Source organism: Balaenoptera borealis (assembly GCF_965194805.1).
Source record: "Balaenoptera borealis genome assembly, chromosome: 1".
In the NCBI taxonomy this organism is placed as follows: Eukaryota; Metazoa; Chordata; class Mammalia; order Artiodactyla; family Balaenopteridae; genus Balaenoptera; species Balaenoptera borealis.
The window spans coordinates 21438193-21462673 of record NC_138860.1 but is presented as its reverse complement, the minus strand read 5'-3'; the positions used below and the strand labels follow the sequence as shown (position 1 = coordinate 21462673).

Genomic DNA, 24481 nt, shown 5'->3' with positions numbered 1-24481 from the left:
CCAGTAGGTTTAGCATGTCATAAGAAGATAAGGAATTCATATAATTCCATCATAAAATTCTTTTCTCTGTTCTGTCAAATTCCATAGAAAACCAAGTCAGAGAAATGACAAATGGCCTAAAAGTAAAACATACAATATAGGAAGTTTTAAAACTGGAACAAAGGAAACATACATAAAATATTTTTCTCCATTCATTCATAAATTACAAAGATAAAAATTTAGTTCTTTCACATTAACCTGCAAATTTGCAATTTTTCTTCTTCCCTCCCTAGACAAAGATACTTTTAAATATAGTGCAGACAAGAGAAGATCCCACCAAACTTCAATTTCCCTCTCTTTCTGCCATTGTACTGGAGTTCTTCTAAATATTTGCCATTCCCAGATTACTAAAATAGAATGAGAAACCGCTCCTTTGTAGTGCAGATGACAGAACAGCCCTCTAGAAGTAAAGAAAAACTCACATGCCTTCAAGTGAGGAATTAAATTTAAAGGTTAAATCTTAAAAGATGAGACAAAATCATCAAAAATTAAATTATTATTTTTATTTGCAATGTACATTTTATTTAAAATTATTTGCAATGTACAGTATTTTATTCTTGATTACCTCACAACATGAATACATATGGTAAATAAACCATAATGAAAAAAATTAAGAAAATCTGAAACTTCATGTCAATTCCAGATAGAAATTAGATAATTCCTCGAATGTTCATACAGCATTTCCTTTAAAGATCTGTCAAAATTCCAATTCTATAGAAATGAAAATATCTGCTTTTAATCAATAATTAATTAACATTAATTAAATGTTAATTGTTAAAATAAAATCCATAACCTTCCCCACCTTAAAATTTCCCTTTTGTTGGTCCATTCTTGTTAACTGCCTTCATAAATGTTTTAATTTGGTACAATAGTCTTAGTTTATGCGTACATGTTGGATACACAAAGACACATAATACTCAAAAAATTATTCCAGTCCACTCTTTTTAAAATAGGAATATCTTCCAAAATGTAGAATTAAAGATGGTCAAAGCAGTATTTTTCCTTTAAACCAAAGGTATAAATGACCTGTAAAAACCTTCAAGCAAAACAACTGAAAATATGATGTTGCTAATTTTACAAATTTGAACTATCCCTAATGCCAGCAGGCTTTTGTCAATAAATCCATTACGGAGTTGCAAACACAGCTCTTCAACATTGTAAAGAGAACTGCAAGAAGGAAGAAAAAAATAAAAGCACTTGTGTGAACATCTTTTTCCTTTATTAAAATCCATTAATGTGAACTGAAATGTTTCTTTATCAGCAACTCTAAAGGACATTGACAAGTTCTGCTTTAGTAAGATATAGTAGGCCTCTCGGTTTTCTCGAACAAGTTAAAACCAATTTTCCTATATATAACACTTTTCTAGAACTCTTCTAGACATTACATTTTAGGATGACTATCCACCAAGTTACATGTGGTCTTCTCTCTCCACACTCAGGAAAGTCACACTTTCCACAGAACCATCTTTATTCTTGAGTGGTTCAATCAATGAGGATAATGTTGCCCTCTTTTTAAAAAAACTAAGTTCTCCCTGTGATGAATAGCCTACACCATGGAAAAGGAATCTGCTACGAAAGCCTGGGAAGACTGCATTCTCTGGCATGGAATGTCATCATGCAAATAAATGATTTTGAGTAAATAATGTTCATTCTCTCTATGATTACAAAAGTAGTACGTGCAAACTGAAGAAAAACTGGACCACACAGAAAAGCATGAACAGTGAAATAATCGCCCATGATCCCATGCCTGAATACCCTCTGAGCATCTTGGCACAGGTATTTTTAGCCTTTTCTTTTTTATAGGCCCATGTCTGTTTCTCTTTTTGAATTATAACTCAGATTGTGCTTTCTGCTTTCTCCCCACTTAATATCACAACAATCACTTTCTCAAGTTAATTTAAATTTTATAAATATAAACTGTAACCGTTGCATATTTCACATATAGATACCTTATAATTTATTCAAACATTCTCCCATGATTGAACATTTAGATCGCTTCTGATTTTTGTTACAATTAAAAAAATACCTCAATGAATACCTTTATACATGACCTTTTTGTAAATTTATTACTATTTCCCTGAAACTCCTAGAAGTAGAGTCTTGATACATATTATAAAGTTGCTCTCTTGAATGTTCTGCCCATTTATATTCCATAAGTAACGCATGAATGTTCATTTCAACAGATCTTCAACAACATGGAGTGTTTATTTTGTTAATCTAATAGGTGAAAACAGTATCTTATTTTAAATGTACACTTCTTTGATCACTAGGGAAACTAAATCTTTTCTGTTATATAGTAGTAATATATATGTCCTCTTTCATGAATTGCCTTTTTGTCTATTAAGATTTTAGTCTTCTTCTTATCAATCTGTATTTTTAACAATTTATATTTCATAGATATCAATCTTGTCACTTTTGATGCAACTACAGCATGACTAGCTTGTTTTCTGTCTTCTCCTTTTGTTTATAACTTTTATGTCCTAAAAAAGTGACTTTAAGTTTAAAATACATTCTTCATAATCTATAGGTAAAAATGTAGACAGCTGCATTTTACAGAAACTGCAAATTCTATAATATATGGATATTCCTTATATAATTTCAAGAATTTCTTCAGTCCTTCAAGTCATCACATGAGGTCACTAAAAAATAAATAAACAGGACATAGTTCACTCATTTCACCATTACCACCTCCTTCACCAACACCGTTACTCCACATTTTTTAACAACTATTGCTAAACATACTCACGTGTGATAAATAGGCATCAAACTTGCTTGTTTGGGTCTAAAGCACTTCAACATATTTTATACGGCAAAGGAAATGGAAAAGTAAAAATATTTCACTGAGGTCTTAAACAACAAAGCCTGGTGTCTTATCGCCAGAGAGTAGACAGTCCCTTAAGATATTAAATAATTCTGTTTTTAAAACAAATGTTACACTAACAAGTGCAATTAAAAAACTAAGTCTTTAAGAGTCCTTCCTTGAGAGAGTCAATTTCAGGATAAAGTAAAACTACTAGAGCCCCTCCTCTATTATAGGGCAGTCTTTAACTGCTCAAAAGAAGAGAAGAAAAAACAAAAAAACAAGCTGCCACATAAGCAAACGCTAATTAAAATGCTGCTTTTATTTATATCCCCCAAAGCAGGTATTTACATTTCATCTCCTTACACATAAAATCGTACTGCTAGTGTATCAAAGGGCAGATCTCAGCTTTCCTGTAATTAATTTTTTAAGATTACAGAAGCTCCCTTAAAGATCTTTTAAGAATTAAACAGAACATTTGAAGATTTTGCTTTCAAAGTAAATAAACTTAGAAAAAATATAACATGTTATACTTCCACACTACTTTAGGGTTTACAAAAATGCGTTATCCATAAGTGTTGTAGCTGATCATTTTAACCCCTATCTTTCACATAGGGCATCTATGCTGACAATAGGACATGATTCCCCCCAAAGCGAATCACAGAGCAGACCTCCTTCCCTCAAGACCTTTCTGTAACACCCACTGTGCCTCCTTATAAAGCCAAATGTCTGTGAGCATAATGAAAGTCACTGAGCACCTTGGAGCCAACCTAAGCATTAAACCTAAGAACTCCTGGTTAGAAATGAGTAATAAAAAGCACTACCTAAAAAATGTGAACAATTGGCCAGAAATTAATAATAATAATAAATTAAAATTAACTTACTCATAACTAAATTACACTCAAAACATTCAGATGCTATTTTAATGCTATGCTATCACATAGGCTAAATTTTAATTTTAATTTTATGCTATCACATAGGCTAAATTTAAGTTTGCTCATACCTCATGCTGGCAAAGGTGCGGGGAAATGTACACTGTTATACCTGTGGGAGGTAATGTAAACTAGTGCAACCTTTCTAGAGGACAACACAGTAATTATTATTAATAGTTTAAAAATACATCTTTAAAAAAAAAATACATCTTTAAAAATACCTTTAACCTAGAAATCCCTAATTACCACAGGAGTTTTCCCTATGACTAACCTAAAAGTTCATGAAAATAACATATACAAGGATGTTTGTTGTACCATTCTTTATTTAGTGAAGGGGAAAAAGAAGAAAAAAAAAAAAAGGAAGAGGAGAGAGAAGGGAAAAGAAACAAATTATCCATCAATGGGGAACTAGTTAAATAAAGGTCTTTCCTGTAACAGAATTGTATGCAGCCATTAAAAAAATGTTTACCTTCATAATTCTCTACTTTTAAACTTATACTTTCAGTCCTTGATTCCTTCTTTCCCTTTACTCACCAGTTTGCAGAATAACAAGTTGGTTCCTTAGCATCCTCTAAATGTGACCAATAAGGAAAGATATGTTTTTCTTTTTTCAACCTATTTTTAAAAACCAGCCCACACCTTCTCTCCTCTCGTCCAATTTCTGGTCACCTCTTTGTTGCTGGAGGCGACATAGAAATGCTTCAGAAACCAAGGGGAGCAGCTCCATAGCAGGGGAAGGGAAGGGAGTGATCTTTCAGAGTGAGAAGCAAGACACCAACAAACTCATTTAACGATCACCTGCCATGTGACACAGAGCATGGTGCCTTGAACATAGTAAACCCTCAACAAGTATTTGTTTAATTCATTAAGGTATGGAAAACATTTTAAACATTAATGTGTTAAGCACTTCAGTTGAAGGAGGGGTAAGCATATCAGTGGTCATTTTGGTAACAGTGCTTACACACAATGGAATCTATTTAGAATACTGTTAAATTCCTTGGTATTGGTTCACTATTTATTTTAGGCTCTAACTTTGTATAATACAGCATAAACTTAGAATCTGTACAACTAAGGACTCTATTATATTGATATTTAAAGAAGATGACCATTAAGGTGAGCAATTATTGGTAAAAAAGGATTATTGGGTGACCAACACTCTCTTCCGATTGCATAAAATTTAAAACAAACTACCCATTGGTTTGTGTATGCAACTTCAGCTTCTTAATTCTTGTCTTCTAAAAGGCCATCACCACTAGCTCTGATTGTTCTAGGCCAGTTAGGCAGACCATTTTCTAGGACTCCCTAACAATGCCACATTGTTTAAAGTTGTTTCCAAACTGTCCTTCAAGCATTTCTTCTGTTCACCCTGATTTATGAAATTCTAGCTTAGTGCTCAGCATCTTCCAATTGCTCTTCTCACACCCCAAATTACCCAACAGGGCCTACAGAGTTCTGCAGACCTGGCCTTCCTACTTCTTCAGCATTATGCGGCACCTCTACTCTCCCCCTGGAACTCTCTACTCCATCCCACAAGCCAGCCTCCTTTCAGCTCCTACAACATTTCAGGTTGCTCCCTCAGGTTGGACCACTCTACCCTCCCCTCTTCACTGAAGTTCCTGCTCTTTTTCTTCAAAGCCCAGCTCTAAGGCACTTCTCAGGGAAGCCGTTCATGACTTCCCCTTGCCCTAGTCAGTTTGAGCTGCTATAACAAGAGTACTGTGGACTGGGTGCCTTAAACAACACACATTGCTTCCTCACAGATCTGGAGGCTGAAGTCTGAGATGAGGGGGCCAGCATGGCTGGGCTCAGCTGAGAGCCCCCTTCCTGGTTTCCTTGCATGGCAGCTAGGAGACGGGAAGCGAGCTCTCTCAGGTCTCTTCTAAGAGCGTTAATCCCATCATGTTGGCTCCACTCTCAGACCTAAGTATTTCCCAAAGGCCCCATCTCCAAATACCATCACATTGGGAATTAAGAGTTTCAACACATGAATTTGGAGGGGATGGGCGGGCACAAATACACATGGTCCATAATACTGCCTATTAGAAGGACTCATAGTACCTTGCACCTGTCCTTTAAGACACAGACCACAGGTACTGTTTACTTTTGTTTGGGTGATTAATTGATCATTTATTTCCCCAACTACACTGACGTTATGTAAGGGTGTGGACAGTGCCTGTTGTTGTTCATATTTTATTCCCGGTGCTTGGCACTTCTGCATTTCAAGAACTAAAAGTACTTTAGGTATGTTATCTATTCCTCACAACAAATTGGGAAGGAGATATTATTATCCGCATTTTACAGATGAGGTAACAATCTCAGAGAGATACAGCAACTTGCCCAAGGCTACAGAGGCAAGAAGAAGCAGAGAGAGGACAAACCCATGCCTCTCTTACTCCAGTGGCCATGTTCTTTCTCTCTCTTCTTGCTGCTTTTAGAACATCTTCACATATCTATCTTAATTTGCATGCATGTGAAATAATTCAAACATAAGAGAAATATAAAGACTAATATAATGAATATCCATGTACTTGTTTCCCAGGTTTATAAAAATCTTAAAATTTTGACTTATTTGCCTTTTTTTGGTTTAAATAAAACATTACAAGCAAAATGGAGGCCCTGCGGATCATTCTGGAATCCTATTCCCTTTCTTCCCTCCAAAGAGGTAAACACTCTCATAAATTCGGAGTTTTCATTCCATGCCTATCTTATACTACTACATATGTATCTATAAATAATATATGTACTATTTTGCATGTTTTCAAACTTTATACAAATACTATCATACCGTACCTATCATTCTGCAACTTTATTTCTCAATGCTGGTTTTGAGATTTATGTTCATACACAGCTCTACTTCATTCTTTTTAACTGCTTAACAGTATAAAGACATCAAAATTTATTAACCTGTTCTTTTCTGCTGAACACGTAGGTAGTTCTGATATGTTACAATTATAGACAGTGATGTAAAGAACCTATTTATGTATGTCTCCTGTATATATGTAGGAATTACTCCAGTGTATTTAAGAAATGAAATTGCTAGTAAGAAGGATTTGTGAATAGAAAATGCAAAACTGCTCACCAAAGTGTTGGTACTCTACTTTCATTTTTAATCTACTTACTAAAGATTAAAGACATATCACAGGGACTTCCGTGGTGGCGCAGTGTTTAAGAATCCGCCTGCCAATGCAGGGGACACAGGTTCGAGCCCTGGTCCGGGACGATCCCACATGCCACGGAGCAACTAAGCCCGTGCGCCACAACTACTGAGCCTGCGCTCTAGAGCCCGTGAGCCACAACTACCGAGCCCGCATGCCACAACTACTGAAGTCTGCGTGCCTAGAGCCCGAGCTCCAAAACAAGAGAAGCCACCACAACGAGAAGCCCATGCACTGCAACAAAGAGTAGCCCCCTCTCACCACAACTAGAGAAAGCCCATGTGCAGCAACGAAGACCCAACACAGCCAGAAATAAATAGAATAAATAAATTTATTAAAAAATAAAGACATATCACATTATATACTCCAGAAGCTTAATTATTTTCTTCCCCCACCATGACTAATCAGTCATACCTCTCCCCATACACACATAGCAAGCAATGAATGCTTATGAAATAAAATGAATATCCAAATCAGGGAAGTAAGAATAGCAGTTAAAAATTTATTAAACAATTGTTCTGTGTCAGATGCTATTTTGAGAATTTTAAATAAATAATACCATCTAATCTTCATGAAAACCCTAAGAGGTAAATATTGTTATTATCGCATTTTGTTATCTGATAGATCAAATTTCCCTTCATAACTCTCCTTTTCAAAATTTTTCTGGCTATTTTCATATTTTTGTCTTCCAGGTTAGCTTTAGAATCATGTACATATCTTAAAATGCAATAGTAAGATCAAGAATGTTTAAATTTAAATTCATAATAAAAACATCTAATAAATGTTTTCTGATGTTATTCTCAATCCAAAATACTCTTTGCCACTCTAAGAGATCAAGAGAGGCTCTGGCCACTTCCCCTCTTTTTAGACTCCTAGTACATGGAAAAGGGAAAAAAAAGCCAAAATAGAGTTTAAATAATTTATAGTATATTTTATAGTTTAATGTCTTTAACACAAAGACAAAACACAATACATACAATCATATATCATGACCTTATTTGGGGATAATATTAAAAATTTAAATCTAAGGCCCTCCAAGAATGTAAGGCCCAACCTCAATGGCCCACCAGTCCAACCCCATTACAAGCTCAGAATTCTCTCTCATTTTCTATCTTCACCTTAACCCCTCCACAAAATTAGTAAACTAAAGTAATGGTTTCCTTTGACCTGATAAATATCTAATTTTCACTTGGAGATATAATAATAGTAGGTATAAGAGATGGTCAGAATTCATGAAGGGTTAACTTTAATGTTTCACTTGAAAAGGAAACTATGCAAACTTATAATTTATAAAACTAAACTATGGGGCTTCCCTGGTGGCGCAGTGGTTGAGAATCTGCCTGCCAATGCAGGGGACACGGGTTCGAGCCCTGGTCTGGGAAGATCCCACATGCCGCGGAGCAACTAGGCCCGTGAGCCACAACTACTGAGCCTGCGCGTCTGGAGCCTGTGCTCCGCAACAAGAGAGGCCGCGATAGTGAGAGGCCCGCGCAACGCGATGAAGAGTGGCCCCCGCTTGCCGCAACTAGAGAAAGCCCTAGCACAGAAACGAAGACCCAACATAGTAATCAATCAATCAATAAAAATCTTTAAAAAAAAAACTAAACTATGCAAACTTAGATGCCTATAAGTTACATCTCAAAAGGCGGAAAAAATCAAGGAGAAGATAAGATCCCTCTATTTTTCTTTATAATTGTTTCATCATGTATAATTTATTTTGTTCCTTTGTAGCCTGAATCAACTAATCCTTAAAGTTATCATGAGCTTTTCGATCAGATGCCCATGGTTTCTGCAAGCTTTACTGGCTCCTCAGAGAGAAAGAATTCGCTTGTTAAAATGTAGTGCTTCAATCAGGTCTAGGTTGCAATCTTATGGTCTCTTAAAGATATTAATTTGGAGCTACTTTGGTGAAAAAATAAAAGCTTTCTACAAGAGCAACTCATAACACACCTTACTCAAGAAAAGGGTTAGTATTTTGTTTTCTCCAGCCCAAATACACTCAAACTGTTACTGGTATTTTTTTTCATAGTTTTTAAATTGACTAGTTTTTAAATTTTATGTGAAGAACAGCTTTGTTAATGTTACATGAAACCCATGACTAACAGACTCCTGGTAAATATTTACATTCAAAAATATTTTTCTTTTATTAGTACCTCTGATTTAAAACAAACAAACAACCTCTTAGGACCTGAAGCATCTCTAATGCTGGAAAAGTACAAGGACATTTACACTTATGTAGAGTTATTGAAGGCTCAGAGCCTTAGAACTTATGAAAATTCACAAGATGCAAAGAGTTTATTTTGTCCCTTTTTAAATAAAAATTTTAATTACACTACATATACATTTCTTGGCAAAAGGAAGGTTTGAGTCTTAACTGAATCAAGGGCATTATTTTTTAGCATTGGTTTCTTTCACATGGAAACAATATTCACCTTTCATTGGTGAATATACTAATCTAATCAGTTCACTGCTAAATACAAAAGATTTCTAAAATAAAATAAGAAAAAATACTTAACATTATGTAAATCAAGAATATGAGCATTAAAAAAGTTTGATCTTAGGGAAAGCACATCTAAAAATTATCTTCAAGATATTTCTTTCTGTATATATGTTATTACTGAAGAATTTCAGTGAACTAGAAACTACCAGAGTTCAGCAATATAGTGGCCAGATAATCTGTCTGTTTTCTTCTGTGGGAAATTCTCTTAACTAACTTCACAACTACAAGTTCATTTAAAAAATCATAAATACAATAAGCTATAGATTGATTTTAAATTTTGTTTGTTAGATCTCTTTAATAGCAAAAGTAATAGATGCTTCCTGTAGCAAGTTAAACAGTATAACAATAAATGAAGAAATAGTTAATCATACCTCCACCAAATTTGACTCCATAAAATAGTAAATGCTAATAGCCTGGTTATTCGTCCATGTTCATGCAAATAACTGGGGTGGCCAAAAAGTTCGTTCGGGTTTTTCTGTTATACATTGTACGGAAAAACCCAAACGAACTTTTTGGTCAACGCAATAATATATAAACATCTCATATATATATATATATATGTATATATATACACACACACATATATATATGGTTTTGCTTTAATTTTAATGAAATATATTACACTGCAACTTGCCTTTTGCACTGCTATCATGGCTTTGCCTTCCATCAGAAGACACACAGTTAACCCAGTCTTTTTAATACCTATAAAAACACTGCACACTACGGACGTACCATAATTTATGCTCCTCATAATCATTCTCCCTCCCCTTTTTATTCCCACAATATATGTATTTTATTTTATTATTTTTTTCTTTTGAATTTTTGAATTTTATTTTATTTTTTATACAGCAGGTTCTTATTAGTTACCTATTTTATACATATTAGTGTATATATGTCAATCCCAATCTCCCAGTTCATCCCACCACCACCACCCCCACCACTTTCCCCCCCTTGGTGTCCATATGTTTGTTCCCTACGTCTGTGTCTCTATCTCTGCCCCGAAAACCGGTTCACCTGTACCATTTTTCTAGGTTCCACATATATACCTTAATATACAATATTTGTTTTTCTCTTTCTGACTTACTTCACTCTGTATGACAGTCTCTAGATCCATCCATGTCTCTACAAATGACCCAATTTCGTTCCTTTTTATGGCTGAGTAATATTCCATTGTATATATGTACCACATCTTCTTTATCCATTTGTCTGTCGATGGGCATTTAGGTTGCTTCCATGACCTGGCTATTGTAAATAGTGCTGCAATGAACATTGGGGTGCACGTGTCTTTTTGAATTATGGTTTTCTCTGGGTATATGCCCAGTAGTGGGATTGCTGGATCATATGGTAATTCTATTTTTAGTTTTTTAAGGAACCTCCATACTGTTCTCCATAGTGGCTGTATCAATTTACATTCCCACCAACAGTGCAAGAGAGTTCCCTTTCCTCCACACCCTCTCCAGCATTTATTGTTTCTAGATTTTTTGATGATGGCCATTCTGACTGGTGTGAGATGATATCTCATTGTAGTTTTGATTTGCATTTCTCTAATAATTAGTGATGTTGAGCATCTTTTCATGTGCTTCTTGGCCATCTGTATGTCTTCTCTGGAAAAATGTCTATTTAGGTCTTCTGCCCATTTTTGGATTGGGGTGTTTGTTTCTTTAATATTGAGCTGAATGAGCTGTTTATATATTTTGGAGATTAATCCTTTGTCCATTGATTCGTTTGCAAATATTTTCTCCCATTCTGAGGGTTGTCTTTTTGTCTTGTTTATGGTTTCCTTTGCTGTGCAAAAGCTTTGAAGTTTCATTAGGTCCCATTTGTTTATTTTTGTTTTTATTTCCATTACTCTAGGAGGTGGATCAAAAAAGATCTTGCTGTGATTTATGCCAAACAGTGTTCTTCCTAGCTTTTTTCTAACCGTTTTATAGTGTCCAGTCTTACCTTTAGGTCTCTAATCCATTTTGAGTTTATTTTTGTGGATGGTGTTAGGGAGTTTTCTAATTTCATTCTTTTACATGTAGCTGTCCAGTTTTCCCAGCACCACTTATTGAAGAGACTGTCTTTTCTCCACTGTATATCCTTCCCTCCTTTGTCATAGATTAGTTGACCATAGGTGCATGGGTTTATCTCTGGGCTTTCTATTCTATTCCATTGATCTATATTTCTGTTTTAGTGTCAGTACCATATTGTCTTCATTACTGTAGCTTTGTAGTATAGTCTGAAGTCAGGGAGCCTGATTCCGCCAGCTCCATTTTTCTTTCTCAAGATTGCTTTGTCTATTCGGGGTCTTTTGTGTTTCCATACAAATTGTGAAATTTTTTGTTCTAGTTCTGTGAGAAATGCCACTGGTAGTTTGATAGGGATTGCATTGAATCTGTAGATTGCTTTGGGTAGTATAGACATTTTCACAATGTTAATTCTTCCAATCCAAGATTCTTCCAATCTGTTTGTGTCATCTTTGATTTATTTCATCGGTGTCTTATAGTTTTCTGAGTACAGGTCTTTTACCTCCCTAGGTAGGTTTATACCTAGGTATTTTATTCCTTTCGTTGCAATGATAAATGAGATTGTTTCCTTAATTTCTCTTTCTGATTTTCGTTGTTAGTGTATAGGAATGCAAGAGATTTCTCTGCATTGATTTTGTATCCTGAAACTTTACCATATTCATTGATTAGCTCTAGTACTTTTCTGGTGGCATCTTTAGGATTCTCTATGTATAGTATCATCTCATCTGCAAACAGTGACACTTTAACTTCTTCTTTTCCAATTTGGATTCCTTTTATTTCTTTTTCTTCTCTGATTGCCGTGGCTAGGACTTCCAAAACTATGTTGAATAATAGTGGCGAGACTGGACATCCTTGTCTTGTTCCTGATCTTAGAGGAAATGCTTTCAGTTTTTCACCATTGAGAATGATGTTTGCTGTGGGTTTCCCATATATGGCCTTTATTATGTTGAAGTAGTTTCCCTGTATGCCCACTTTCTGGAGTTTTATCAGAAATGGGTGTTGAATTTTGTCAAAATCTTTTTCTGCATCTATTGAGATGATCATATGGTTTTTATATTCTTCAATTTGTTAATATGGTGTATCACATTGATTGATTTGCATATATTGAAGAATCCTTGCATCCCTGGGATAAATCCCACTTGATCAGGGTGTATGATCCTTTTAATGTGTTGTTAGATTCTGTTTGCTAGTATTTTGTTGAGGATTTTTGCATCTATATTCATCAGTGATACTGGTCTGTAATTTTCTTTTTTTGTAATATCTTTGTCTGGTTTTGGTATCATGGTGATGGTGGCCTCATAGAATGAGTTTGGGAGTGTTCCTTCCTCCGTAATTTTTTGGAACAGTTTGAGAAGGATGGGTGTTAGCTGTTCTCTAAATGTTTGATAGAATTCACCTGTGAAGCCATCTGGTCCTGGACTTTTGTTTCTTGGAAGATTTTTAATCACAGTTTCAATTTCATTACTTGTGATTGGTCTGTTCATATTCTCTATTTCTTCCTGATTCAGTCTTGGAAGGTTATACCTTTCTAAAATTTGTCCATTTCTTCCAGGTTGTCCATTTTATTGGCATAGAGTTGCTTATAGTAGTCTCTTACGATATTTTGTATTTCTGCAGTGTCCGCTGTAACTTCTCCTTTTTCATTTCTAATTTTACTGATTTCAGTCCTCTCCCTCTTCTTCTTGATGAGTCTGGCTAAAGGTTTTTCAATTTTGTTTATCTTCTCAAAGAACTAGCTTTTAGTTTTATTGATCTTTGCTATTGTTTTCTCTATTTCTATTCATTTATTTCTGCTCTGATCTTTATGATTTCTTTCCTTCTACGAACTTTGGGTTTTGTTTGTTCTACTTTCTCTAGTTCCTTTAGGTGTAAGGTTAGCTTGCCTATTTTAGATTTTTCTTGTTTCTTGAGGTAGGCTTTTATTGCTATATACTTCCCTCTTAGAACTGGTTTTGCTGCATCCCATAAGTTTTGGATCATCGTGTTTTCATTGTAATTTGTCTTTAGGTATTTTTTTCATTTTCTCTTTGATTTCTTCAGTGATCTCTTGGTTATTCAGTAACATACTGTTTAGCGTCCATGTGTTTGTGTTATTTACATTATTTTCCCCCTGTAATTGATTTCTAATCTCATAGCTTTGTGGTCGGAAAAGATGTCTGATTTCTTTTTTTTTTTAATTTTTTAATTTTGTTTTACTTATTTATTTATACAGCAGGTTGTTATTAGTCATCCATTTTATGCACATCAGTGTATACATGTCAATCCTAATCTCCCAATTCATCACACCACCACCACCACCCCCTGATATAATTTCAATTTTCTTAAATTTACTGACGCTTTATTTGTGACCCACGATGTGATCTATCCTGGAGAATGTTCCATGTGCACTTGAGAAGAAAGTGTAATCTGCTGTTTTTGGATGGAATGTCCTATAAATATCAATTAAATCTATCTGGTATATTGTGTCATTAAAGCTTGTGTTTCCTTATTAATTTTCTGTCTGGATGATCTGTCCGTTGGTGTAAGTGAGGTGTTCAAGTCCCCCACTCTTACTGTGTTACTGTCGATTTCCTCTTTTAGAGCTGTTAGCAGTTGCCTTATGTACTGAGGTGCTCCTATGTTGGGTGTATATTTATAATTGTTATATCTTCTTCTTGGATTGATCCCTTGATCATTATGTAGTACCCTTCCTTGTCTCTTGTAACATTCTTTATTTTAAAGTCTATTTTATCTGATATGAGTATTGCTACTCCAGCTTTCTTTTGATTTCCATTTGCATGGACTATCTTTTTCCATCCCCTCACTTTCAGTCTGTATGTGTCCCTAGGTCTAAAGTGGGTCTCTTGTAGACAGCATATATATGGGTCTTGTTTTTGTATCCATTTAGCGAGCCTGTGTCTTTTGGTTGGAGCATTTAATCCGTTCACGTTTAAGGTAATTATCGATATGTATTTTCCTATGGCCATTTTCTTAATTGTTATGGGTTTGTTTTTGTAGGTCCTTTTCTTCTCTTGTGTTTCCCACTTAGAGAAGTTCCTTTAGCATTTGTTGTAGAGCTGGTTTAGTGGTGCTGAATTCTCTTAGCTTTTGCTTGTCTGTAAAGCTTTTGATTTCTCCATCAAATCTGAATGAGTTCCTTGCCCGATAGAGAAATCTTGGTGTACCTACGACCCTTTCATCACTTTAAATATATCGTGCCACTCCCTTCTGGCTTGTAGAGTTTCTCCTGAGAAATCAGCTGTTAACCTTGTGGGCGTTCCCTTGTACGTTATTTGTTGTTTTTCCCTTATTGCTTTCAATAATTTTTCTTTGTCCTTAATTTTTGTCAATTTGATTACTATGTGTCTCGGTGTGTTTCTCCTTGGGTTTATCGTGCCTGGGACTCTCTGTGCTTCCTGGTCTTGGGTGGCTATTTCCTTTCTCATGCTAGGGAAGTTTTTGACTATAATGTCTTCAAATATTTTCTCAGGTCCTTTCTCTCTCTCTTCTCCTTCTGGGACCCCTATAATGTGAACGTTGTTGCATTTAATGTTGTCCCAGAGGTCTCGTAGGCTGTCTTCATTTCTTTTCATTCTTTTTTCTTTATTCTGTTCTGTGGCAGTGAATTCCACCATTCTGTCTTCCAGGTCACTTGTCTGTTACTCTGCCTCAGTTATTCTGCTATTGATTCGTTCTAGTGTATTTTTCATTTCAGTTACTGTATTGTTCATCTCTGTTTGTTTGTTCTTTAATTCTTCTAGGTGTTTGTTCTTTAATTCTTCTAGGTCTTCGTTAAACATTTCTTGCATCTTCTTGATCTTTGCCTCCATTCTTTTTCCAGGTCCTGGATCATCTTCACTATCGTTATTCTGAATTCTTTTTCTGGAAGGTTGCCTGTCTCCACTTCATTTAGTTGTTTTTCTGGGGTTTTATCTTGTTCCTTCATCTGGTAGAAAGTCCTCTGCCTTTTCATTTTGTCAGTCTTTATGGGAATGGGGTTTTCCTTCCACAGGCTGCAGAACTGTAGTTCTTTTTGCTTCTGCTGTCTGCCCTCTCATTCTCCCTCCTCTTGATAGATATAATAAATGTACAGACTCTTTCCAAGTGTCTGCCCCAAACTTAATATCAAAAGAGCCTCCTTTCCCTTTAGGTCTCCCTCTCATTAACTCCTCCTGCAATCAACACACCAGCCTGAGCACCATGGAGGAGAGAAAAGCTTCTTTTGCAAAATCAATTTTACACGTAAGGCTACCCCTCGGTGTCCTATATTTTAACATATATCACTGCCTAGACAAATCTGTACCAAAAGACTTTGAATTCTATATTATATGGTAGTTAGAAATCTATTATTTACAATAAAGATATACTGGACCAGGAACCATAAAACCAAGCTCTATTTCTAGCTTTGCTGTGAGTGAGTAATGTGACACTGACAAGTCATTTAACTACTTGGAGGTCCATCTCCTTCTCTAAATAATGAATTGCTTGAACTACGTAATTTCCAAAGTCTCTTCACACTAAAGTCAATGATAACTATATTGTTCAACGAATACAGACTTATGATAGCCCAGAGAGAGAAGTTTACTCAAAGAACCTCTGTATAACCTCAACAAAGGGTTTACTAAGAAATTAACAGTACAAACTATATTAAAAGAAAAAATATTGTAACTAAACAAGAAAGCAAAGTTTAAGTACCTTCAAAAGAACATAATTACATATTTACAGACAAATAATATATTAATCACAATTATAATGGCCAATTCATTCAATAGTATGCCTTGAAATCTTATATTATTATATATGCTTGGCTTGGTTCCCATTATTACAGATCTTAAAAATAAAATTAATTTCTTTTAAAAATGTAGCAAGTGCTGAATGGCCATCAGGAGATTGAGCTCCACTTCTGCCTCAACCATTCAGTTTCTAGATTAAGTTTTTTCATCTGTAAAATTAAAAAGTAACTCCAAAGCTTTTAGGATTCACTCTTTCATTCAACAGATCTTTACCAAGTATCTACAATGTTCCAGGCAGACACTGTGCTTTTGTACTAGGGATACAGTTGTGAAGAAGAAACATGGCCACCCTAGGCTATTCTCATCGCTAAGACAGTATCAGTTTAGGGTTCTGCACCTCAGACTGTTTTCTAATTCAAACTGGCCCTCGTCTTCAACTTCATTTAGCTAAATTTTAATATACATATTTTAAAATATTCATGTATCATTTTTGTAAACATTCTGCTGCACTGTTGAAGAACAGTGTTTATAATGTTGAGGTACGTTCTCTCTATACCCACTTTGTGGAGTTTTGACCATAAATGGATGTTGAATTTTGTCAAGAATTTTTTCTGCATCTCTTGAGATGTTCATATGATTTTTATTCTTCAGTTTGTTAATGTGATGTTTCATACTGATTGATTTGCAGATACTGAACCATCATTGCATCCGTGGGATGCAAACTGAATTCAATATTATGTTAAAAGGATCATATACCATGATCAAGTGGCTATTTCTATTTACAGAGATAACCAAAACAGGCAACAAGGAATCTATGACATGACACCACCACCCACCCCAAAATACTTTTTCAACAACAATTTTAGGATTTTAGCTTTATATGCCTATACTTAAAAGATATAAATCCAAAGGAGTGGCCAAGATGGCAGAATAGGAAGCAGTGAGCTCACCATGTCCTATGGGCACACCAAATTTACAACTATTTACAGAGCAACCATTGATGAGAAAAACCAGAAGACTAGCAGAAAAGTTCTTCTACAACTAAAGATATAAAGAAGAAACAACCACGAGATGGGTAGGAGGGATGCAAAGATGGTGCAATATCTGCAAATCAATGTGATACATGACATTAACAAATTGAAAAATAAAAATCACATGATCATCTAAAGAGATGCAAAAAAAAGCTTTTGACAAAATTCAACATCCATTTATGGTAAAAAGTCCACAAAGTAGGTACAGAGAGAATGCACCTCAACATTATAAAGACCATATATGATAAGCCCACAGCTAACATCATACTCAACGGTGAAAAGCTGAAAGCATTTCCTCTAAGATCAAGAATAAAACAAGGATACCCACTCTCACCACTTTTATTCAACATAATATTGGAAGTCCTAGCCACAGTAATCAGACAAGAAAAAGAAATAAAAGGAATCCAAATTGGAAAAGAAGTAAAACTGTCACTGTTTGCAGATAACATGATACTAAACATAGAAAATCCTAAAGACACCATCAAAAACTACTAGAACTCATCAATGAATTCAGTAATGCTGCAGGATTCAAAATTAATATACAGAAATCTGTTGCAGGGAGTCTCCTGGTGGTCTAGTGGTTAGGATTCGGCACTTTCACTGCCATGGCCCAGGTTCAATCCCCAGTCAGGGAACTCCTGCAAGCCGCACAACACAGCCCAAGAAAAAGAAAGAAAGAAATCTGTTGCATTTCTATACACTAACAACAAACTATCAGAAAGAGAAATTAAGAAAACAATCCCATTTACAATTGCACTGAAAAGAATAAAATACCTAGGAATAAATCTAACTAAGAAGGTAAAAGACCTGTACTCGGAAAACCATAAGACACTGATGAAAGAAATGAAAGACGACATTAACAAATATAAAGATACACTGTGTTCATGGATTGGAAGCATTAACATTGTTAAAATGACCATACCACCCAAGGCAATCTACAGATTCAATGCAATCCCTATCAAAATGCCAATGGCATATTTCACACTACAAAACAAATAATTCTAAAATTTGTATGGAATTACAGAAGATACTGGCTAGACAAAACAATTGTGAGAAAGAAGAACAAAGCTGGAGGTATTAGGCTCCCTGGTTTCAAACTATATTACAAAGCTACAGTACTCAAAACAGTATGGTACTGATACAAAAACAGACACATAGATCAATGGAACAGAGTGTCCAGAAATGAACCCAACTTATATGGTCAATTAATCTGTGACACAGAAGACAAGAATATACAATGGAGAAAGGAAAATCCCCTTAAATAAATGGTGTTACTAAAACTGGACAGCTACATGCAAAAGAATCAAACTGGACTACTTTCTCACACCATATACAAAAATAAACCCAAAATGGATTAAAGACTTAAATGTAAGACCTGAAACCATAAAACTTCTAGAAGAAAATATAGGCAGTATGCTCTCTGACACAGGTCTTAGTAATTTTTTTTGGATATGTCTCCCCAGGCAAGGGAAACAAAAGCAAAAATAAACAAATGGGACTACATCAAACTAAAAAGCTTTTGCAAAGTGAAGGAAACTATCAACAAAACAAAAAGGCCACCTACTAAATGGGAGAAGATATTTGCAAATGATATATCTGACAAGGGACTAGTATCCAAAACATACAAAGAACTCATACAACTCAACATCCAAAACACAAACAATCCAATTTAAAAATGTGCAGAAGACCTTAATGGAAATTTCTTCAAATGTGACATAAACATGGACAACAGGTGCATGAAAAGATGTTCATCACCACTAGTCCTCAGGGAAATGCAAATGAAAACCACAATGAGAAATCACCTCACACCTGTTAGAATGGCTATTATCAAAGAGACAATAAATAACCAGTGTTGATGAGGATGCGGAGAAAAGGAAACCCTCATGCACTATTGGTGGGAATGTAAATTTGTGTGGTCACTATAGAAAACAGTATGGAGATTCCTCAAAAATTAAAAATAGAACTACCATACAATCCAGCAATTCCACTCTTGGGTACTTATCTAAAGAAAATGAAAACACTCATTTGAAAAGACATACGCACCCCTGTGTTCATAACAACAGTATTTACAACAGCCAAGATATGGAAGCAACCTAAGTATCCACTGACAGATGAATGGATAAAGAAGAAATGGTATATACATGTACCATGGAGTATTACTCAACCATAAAAAAGAATGAAATCTTGCCTTTTGTGACAACATAGACGAGCCTAGAGAATATTATATACTATGTGAAATAAGTCAGAGAAAGACAAATACCACATAATTTCACTTACATGTGGAATCTAAAAAACAAAACAAATGAACAAAATAACTAAACAGAAACAGTCATAGATACAGAAGACAAACAGATGTTTGCCAGAGAAGAGGGGACTGAGGGTGAGAGAGATAGGTGAGGGAGATTAAGAGGTAAAAACTTCCAGTTACAAAATAAATGAGTCATGGGTATGAAATGCACAACGTAGGGAATATAAGTCAATAATAATATAATATCTTTGTATGGTGACAAATGATAACTAGACTAGCGATGATCCTTCTGTAATCTACAGAAATATCAAATCACTATGTTGTGTACCAGGAACTAACATAATGATGTAGGTCAATTATACTTCCAAAACAAATGAAGACACTCATAGAAAAAGAGATCAGATTTGTGGTTACCAGTGGCAGGAGGTAAGGAGGGGGAGGGAGAATTGTGTGATGATGGTCAAAAGGTACAAACTTCCAGTTATAAGACAAATAAGTACTAGGGATGTAAAGCACAACATGATAAATACAATTAGCATTGCTGTATGTTATATATGAAAATTAAGAGAGCAAATTCTAAGAGTTCTCATCAGAAGGAAAAAATGTTTCTTCATTTTCTTTTTCTTTTTTTGTATCTATATGAGATAATGGATGTTTACTAAACTTATTGTGGCAATCATTTCATGATGTATGTACATCAAAGCATTATGCTCTACCCTTAAACTTATACAGTGCTGTATGTCAATTATATCTCAATAAAACTGGATGGGGAAAATAAAAAGCCCGAAACAACAACAATAAATAAGATAACCTTTAGACTGCAACAAAAACATAATCATGAGTTTAAAAAAAGGAAGAGAGGAAGGCATAGAACCTTTAAAATTCTTTAAAACCTTGCCCTCAACAATTCAATCTTGGGAAAGAAGACTGTTTAGGTAAACTGCTATAAAGTTTTTCTTTACAGAAGGCTTTCCAGACTGAAGTGCTTTAAATATCTTGATTTTTCTATTCATTTTAAAAGACACAGACTCTTGACACTCCCCCTTGTATACATGGGGGAAATTTTTTAAAATAAATGTTTCTATAAAGGGTTAAAGAAGCTATGTTGGAGAAAAACTTCTTTAAAATGAAAATAATCAATTCCCAGCCAATCTGATGGAAATGTCATACTGAACATAAAACTAACCCCCTTGTTTCTTTCCTACTTTTCTGGTACTGTGACATGAGAAATTATACACTGTGAATTCTACACTAGAAGTTACAATGCATATGCTATATTTAACATACTTTAGTTAAACAGAAAAAGTAAAAATAGAATAGTTCTTAAGCAAGTTTCTAGGGATAAACGAAGAGTTTGTGTGCCAGTAGTTGTTAGTTTTAATTACATCAGAGAGAAAAATAGACCTCATTTCCTGATGTTTAAGGGGGAAAAAAATCTACTTCAAGAGGTACCATCATTAATGGTTGTCCTAAATTGTAAATCTATAACCTTTGAGGGCATAGGTGAATGAAACCCTACTGTTTTCCCCCAGATTACTCACAGAGTTAGTAATATAATTTGGCAATGATTCTTAAGGTTATCAGAAATTTCTAGTCCCTTGCTCATAAGTTATCTTCAAGCATTCTTGTTTATAGCAGCTTAATGACAAGCAGCAGTGAAATGGAAATTCTTTTTGCCTGACGGCAGGGTGTATAGGAAGAGAATTCAGATGAAGAACATATTTCACATCGCCAGAGCTGACAAAAGTGAAAAATGTGCCAGACAGCCTCCGCAAGCTACAATTTTTGTAACTAGGAATGCTGAAACCTTTTCAATGGTGCTGCCCACATTTGAGGGTTTTTATACAAAACAAAGGAACTATTTTTCTTATAGAGCAATTTTATTTTCATTTATGACTTTTTCTTATGAAAAAAAGGATTGACTTCATATTCATTGAATAATTTATCTAAATTCATGCTATAAATGGTAGAAAACAAGAATATTCTTATGGAGTCATATCTCATCTTGTATGAAAGTAGAAAATGAAGATATTGGAAAGAAGAGAGCCATTTGTTCAACAAAGCTTTAATCAATATCTACCTCATGCCAAGCACTGGTCACAGCTGTGAGGATGTACAGAGATAATACCACAACTATTTCATGTACTCATTCATTTACTCAAATACTTAAAGTATTCATCACTTAATGTCAAGGCTGAACAAGACATTTGAGATACAAAACAATACCACAGAGCTAAGTTTCTCACTGTTGGAGATGGGAGTTATAAATATAGGGGGAGATTAGAATAAATCCTGGGGTGTTGGATTTCAGTGGAAAAATTAATATGAACTCTTAATTAGATACAGAACTTTAATTTAGACATAGACATAGATACATACACACACACACACACACACACACACACACACACACATATTTTCTAGCTCAGTCTGTGAGATCTGAGACTTGAGAGGGTCTAGAACCGATGACACATTAGTAGCAATGAGCCAATAACCCAGATTTTAGTTTTTAAATACCATTCTCCACTAAAAGGAACCAGGGCACCTTAGAAAAAGGCTGAGTCCAGGGCTGGGGCAAGGAAAGTACACAAAGAACCTAGGACATCTTGTTATACCAAAGTAAGAAATTCTCAAAGAACAATGAAGACATATGAAAAGGACAGAGGAGCAGCGTGTCTCACTGGCCAAATCCAGAATAATTCAAGCATCAAAATAATTAATGACAGTAATGCAATATAACTCCTTGAATAAAATAAGAGTCTATGAGTTTGAATAATATAAATTAAAAATAAAGAGGAAAAAGGAAGTTCTTCCTTAGAGCAAAATGCCAACTAATAAATATGGAAAGATAGAATGATGGATGCTTACAGCTACTGAGTGAAAGTTTGATGAAGAACAAGATATTTACAGTTTCAAAGTACCTCCCCACAAATTACATATTAATTACAAAGGAAAAACAGTAATTTTACAGTGGAGAAACCTGGTAGACAGAATTTAAACAAGTGAAAATCAGTAATATTTGTACAAACTGATATCATGTGCTTACTGATACTGAGAAGGGCACAACCTCCCTTCTATTGCTTTTCTGCCAAAACTACAAAACCTCACTCTAATCATAAGGACATATTAGACAAATCCAAATTGAGGGATATTGTACAACATGATTGGCCTCTACTCTTTAGAATATGTTAAGGTCAAAAAAGGAAAACAAAGGCTAAAGAACTGTTCCAGATTAACGGAGGTTAATGGGACTGAAAATTATAGTTGACCCTTGAACAATGCAGGTGTTATTCTGCATATGACTTACAGTCAGCACCCCATATCTGCAGTTCCTCTGCATCGATCATAGACTGTGTAGTACGATATTGGGTTGGCCACAAAGTTTGTTTGGTTTTTCCGTAACGTCTTACAGAAACACCTGAACTAAGTTTTTGGCCAGGCCAATAGTTGCGACCTCAAAACTGCCTGAAAAACACTGTTTTTGCCCGTCTTCCATTCACTGCAGGCATGCCACGTGAGAAAAAGAGTATTCCCAAAAAAAACAGGGTGCCTGCAATTCCTTGATAGGAGCTGATCCCACAGCACTCTTTAGCTAAGGGGCAAACTGAACTTGACTGATAGCCTCAAAGTAAGGTCCTGTTTTTCCTAACAACGAAGTTAGGCATGCAGGAGATTTCATGAAGCCTTAGACAATATAGCGCATTAACTCTAGTATGCCATTCAGGACCCGAAGGACTCTGGCGTCTGCATTACTTTTCGTGGAAGAACACACTGCACCAAAAGTCTCTCCTGTGTCTTCTGAGCAACATCAAGGGTAAAAGGCCGTTGGGATCAAGTATTTCTATGTAGAATTAGAGGGAACAAACTACTTTCTTCGTTGGATAGCTAGATGTCCACAGCTTCAAAACCGCCTCAGGAACACAGTTCTAGCTGGTCTTATCTTCAATGCAGGTGTGCCTAAGTGAGTAAACCTGAGTTGCACTGAACAAAACACTGTGCCTACAATTTCCTCTGGGATCTCATACAAGACGACTCTCACCTCCTGGGAAAACTAGACTTTAGGTCCAGCCAGAAAAATAAGTATAGTTTTTCCCTCAACATTGCTAGGCGTTTGGCAGATCCAAAGTTGCCTAGACCAAACTCAGATATGAACTCGGTATCCAATTCACCAAAAGCACAACTCCATGCGTCCAAAATTTATTCATGTAGGGCCCAGGGTGCCCAATGTGTCTCTTGTGGCTAGTCAGAAACTCCAGGTAATTTTGCTGTGTATTCAAGTCTGTAATTGGAGACTGATGAGAAAACCAGTACTTTTGCCATTTAAAAGCTCAGTTTTGGGTTGGCCACAAAGTTCATTGGGTTTTTCCATAACACCTTAAGGAAAATCCCAAACCAACTTTTTGGCCAGCCCAATAGTATTTACTATTGAAAAATATCTGTGTACAAGTGGACCTGCATAGTTCAAATCCACATTATTCAAGGGTCAACTGTAAATGGAATGTTTGTTCCTGGATTAAATACTAGACTGAGGAAAAATAATAGCTATAAAAGATACCATTGAGACAATGGACAAATTTGACTATGGCCTACAGATTCAAAAAAATAGAAGAAAATAGTATTATATCAAGGTTAAATTTCCTGATTTTGATAAGTATACTGTATTTTATATAAGGGAATGTTCTTCTTAAGAACTACATACTGAAGTATTTAGGGGTAAAGGGGCACCATGTTGGCAACTTTTTCTCAAATGGTTCAGAAAAACATTATGCATATATAAAAAATTTCAGTTAGAAAACAATTGGTGGGCTTCCTTGGTGGCACAGTGGTTGAGAATCCACCTGTCAATGCAGGGGACACGGGTTCGAGCCCTGGTCTGGGAAGATCCCACATGTTTCGGAGCAACTAAGCCCGTGCGCCACAACTACTGAGCCTGAGCTCTAGAGCCCGCAAGCCACAACTACTGAAGCCCACGCGCCTAGAGCCTGAGCTCCACAACAAGGGAAGCCACCGCAATAAGAAGCCTGCGCATCGCAACGAAGAGTAGCCCCCACTCGC

General features: G+C 35.5%; 1 protein-coding gene and 1 long non-coding RNA gene across 7 annotated transcripts in view; both read right to left on the bottom strand.

The window, feature by feature from the left end:
- The window catches only part of DISP1 (dispatched RND transporter family member 1), a 228287-nt gene that overhangs the window by 111900 nt on the left and 91906 nt on the right, over positions 1-24481 (bottom strand). The gene's annotated exons all lie outside the window — the stretch shown is intronic.
- LOC309627848 overlaps positions 14335-24481 on the bottom strand; it is an 81930-nt gene continuing 71783 nt past the window's right edge. Inside the window, exon 2 of the long non-coding RNA XR_014243991.1 lies at positions 14335-24481. This exon is cut by the window's right edge and continues 45875 nt beyond it. This is a non-coding gene — a long non-coding RNA (uncharacterized lncRNA).